Genomic DNA, 4018 nt, shown 5'->3' with positions numbered 1-4018 from the left:
CAGGAAGTGCTCACTATTAACACTTTGTAAAGCAGCTGGACAAGGAAAAACAACCCAAAGCAGGGATGCTCCTGCCATAAATGTCCCGCTGAAGAAGAAAGATTGAGGAGCTCAGTGGGACATTGGTTGGATGCCACAGGCAGGAAGACAAGCAGCTCTGGCAGGTCTAGAGGTCATTCTGTTGTCGGCTGTCACCCAACCAGAGCAGGAAGAATCATACATGAACTGACACAGAGTGCTCGTGAAATATTTATCTGGTGTAACAGGCACTTGTAGCCCTGTCAGTGATGCCAGCTGGGAAGCTGGGGTCTGCTTTTTCCAGGCAGAGCAAGGATTCAGCCATGCTTTACAGTGTGGTACTGTTTAGATACATACAGATAAAATCAGGCCATGTATTATGGGCTGGAAAAGCCCATAGGAAGACACAGGACATGGTTATAATTTGATCTACTGACAATGCAAGAAGATATTAATCCTGAGAGACCAAAAGGGCAGACACGGGAAGAGCAGGCTGCTTGGATCCTTGTCCCCTTCGTTTCTGCCTACCTCATCTCTTAATTCTATTTCATGGCACACTTCCTGCTTTATCTGCCCCTGGCTAAACCACAACACTTCACATCTTAGCTGCTCTCTGTCCCTTAGCAGCAAAGGCGCCTTTTCTGGTCTTCTACCTGCACCCCTTTCCCCAGCCCAGCTATACCTTCAGATGACTACATCTTCACCATCCTCACCAGAAGTGCCCTGTTTGACATTGCAGGTGGCTGGAAAAGACAAGCTGGACCTCTTCCATGATAAACTCTACACTGGGGCACTCCTCTGCCATATGTATCGCTTGTATTGGCACTCCTGCTAAGTCTTGCTTCAATGACCACAGTCGTACACAGCTGTGGAGGTGTTGCTGCAACTGCTGCTCATCTTCACACCCCCAAACTACCCCACCAGATTACTTTTCCAATGGTTGAACACGGAGAGAGATAAAAACTCATGAAATGCGCTTACCCTGCGGCCTTTCATCCCTCTTATCCCTGGCGCACCACGCACTCCTGCCGGACCCTGGGAGGGAAAAGGGAAACACAATGAAGATGGAGGAGGAGGAAGGCAGCAGCTGCTGGTGAGATCCCACATCCCTACGTGATGTGTGGGGGCCTCAGATGCAGACCCTTGACCAGCAGGTTGGTTCATTAAACTCTTACCAAAGACATCATATTTACTTATCTGTAAATGGTCTTTTTTTTAACTCGCTGATTGTCTCTGGATTATTACCATTTAGGTCAAGGATCCTGGCTGAGGTTTGTATGTTTAAGTATCTGCAGCCCGTTGTCTGTGTAAGTGGTGTGATTTGAAGAGAAGCCGAACATCCAGAATTCCCTCCGAAGCTATTAAAAGCAGCTGTTGCTCAGTATCCGTACAAAAATAATAACAACCAGGATCTGTTTTTCAGTTGTCCAAATACAAAATCGGACACCTCATCTAAGGTAACCACGTCTGACATTTTCAGCCAAGTACAGATTTTATCTTCAAGTAACTGTTGCCCTGTTAGTGCTGCATAAATACACATACTGGCAGGCAGATGCCAGTTCCATTTGGACTGTTGGTGTTGCAGATGATCCTGTTGTTATTACAGCTACAGAAAGGTCTCAGGTTTTCCTTCAACCTGGATTTGTACACACTTGGCTCATTAATGTGCATACAGAAAATGCAGGCAAAAATTAAACAGCTTTTTTCCTCCCCTGTTAGAATATGTATCAGTTTCAAAATCAAAGGACATGTTCAATTAACAGGACTTATTTCTCTATTATAAAACCCCATATTTAAAGTTAGTGCCTTCCTGCTGTCAGAAAAGAAAACCTCAGAATGACACATTGCATTCTTACTCTCTCAAACATTCCACATCAAGCTTTGCTATTTATATATTAATAGCTTTTACCAACTGTCAACCCTGCAAACTTCACCAAGGATCAGAACAAAATTGGACTGGGATCTTCCTACTGCTTGTACCACTGCCACTAATAAAGATCTTGCTTTTGGAACAGAGGTATCTTTCTACATGGCAAGTAAGTTCAGAACACAAATGCTTAGCTGTTCTCTCTCAAGATGGAAAAGTTCGCTGACTGTAACTATATTTGCAATCACAGTAAATCTTGGTTTTGGTGGTGAGGTCAGTAGTGACTGGCACAGACAGCCAGTAGATGTGTCAGATGCCTGTTTTATAGAGATTTTTATGATAAACGCACACTGAAATGAAACTTTTTGTTGGTATTTGGAATATCCTCCTGGAAGTCTCAGCCTAGCCCAAATAGCTTATGAAAACACAAGCACAGAAACATTCGTTGCGATGGCAAAATGCTGAGGGAGCAACTAGATACCATTCTGGGGATTGCAAGGAACTATTTAGGAAGAGATGAGTGACCTTTAATATGCCTATATGTACACATTATTTTCAAAACTGTGTATTAACACAAAAGATGTACTTTGATGAGGAGGAGGAAGAGGGCAATGAATTCACAAGCCTCATTGAGCTGAATTTAAGGACAGAGTTTGCTACCATTGACCATTCCTTTGGTCCCCATTCCCAACCACCCTCTATTGAAATAATCAGCTATCAGAGCTGCTCACCGAATAGCTTAATCTCAAAGATTTTTAACAGCTTTGGACAAACAGCAGCAGCATACCTCAGGTCTGGCTTGAAAAGCAAATAATGAATGTTTGGTGGAGAAACAGCAGAAACAGCTGGAGTTAATGAGTGGGGATTTGATATTAGGGGGTTATTTGATTTACTGGCTTTGTGGGGAAGTTTGACTTACTGAATTATGACTTTTTAAAAATGCAGTATTGGAGGAAACATTTTGCTTGGATGAACTTGTTAGTTATTTGCCTGCAGAAGAACAGGGAAATGAAGGAAGAGGAAGGACCTGGGGACAGTTTCAGCTCCCAGAGCTCTGCAGAGAGGTTTCAGCAGCTCCAGTCAGAGCTGGTGCCTCTACTCATACTGTTGTGCCAGTGCCCAGTGTCCCAGTGAGGTAAGACAAAACTCAGCCTCTACTAAAGGCAGTAGTAAATGGGGCATTAGACAGTGCTTCAGGTCTGGGAGCTCTTTGCCCCTGGGCCAGTGCAGAACCTGCTTCTGAGAAGGATGTGTCCCTGTTGTCCCCAGTGCCCACAGGCATGGAGTAATGAAGGGGACTGACTAATGCTCCAGCTATCCCCAAGTCACACAGCAGCTAATGTGCTGGAAAAGTTGCTAAAAAAGGGACATCTAGAGATATCCACTGACTCCTGTTGGCTTCTGTCAACAGTGAATGCTGCCCTGAGGGGCCAGCTGGCTGCAGGCAGCATCATGGTCCTTTTATTACAAGGGCCCAGCCAGTGCCATGTTGTTGCTCTTTGGGTAGGGACAGCTCACCCTGAAGTGCTGCTTGACCTCAGGCCTTTTCCTTCTCTCACCTCCACTGACCTGCAACTGTGAAATCTCCCCCCAGACAGCAGCTGGGTCCAGAGCATCCTTGAACTCTGCAGTGGGCAGAGTTGCCGTCAAACCTTTGGCACTGCCCAGGCATTTCACTGCTGTGATCTTCCTCCTAGTTAACAACACTGTGGGAATTCACACACTGAGCAAAATCCATTCCCTGTACCCCAGCCCAGAGCTGCTTTTCTGTCAGTTCCAGCACACAACATGCACCGCTTTCACGCAGTGGCATTTGTGCTGCTGGGAGAGCTGGAGCTCCAGCTAAACAACGGCTGTGGGAAACTGGAGCCACACTAAAATCTACCTCCCCCCAGCCACAGCTGCCCACTATCTAGATAAGCACATCCAGATGGGGAGTGCATCTGGGGGCAGCTGCTCTGCAGCCCCTCTCACTCCAACAAGGGTCTCTGAAAACGCACAATGCAGTCACTGCATCCCACGATGCGATCACCACACTGTGATCACCACACTGCCAACACTTCCTAGTAGAAATAGAGGGCCTCGCACTAATATCTTGAGCTGGTGAGCTTGCGTCCTGCTAAAAGATTGAGG

The sequence above is a fragment of the Mesitornis unicolor genome, unplaced genomic scaffold (assembly GCF_000695765.1).
Source record: "Mesitornis unicolor isolate BGI_N332 unplaced genomic scaffold, ASM69576v1 scaffold9819, whole genome shotgun sequence".
Lineage (NCBI taxonomy): Eukaryota > Metazoa > Chordata > Aves > Mesitornithiformes > Mesitornithidae > Mesitornis > Mesitornis unicolor.
The sequence above is the reverse complement of the archived record's forward strand: the minus strand, read 5'-3'. Positions refer to the sequence as shown.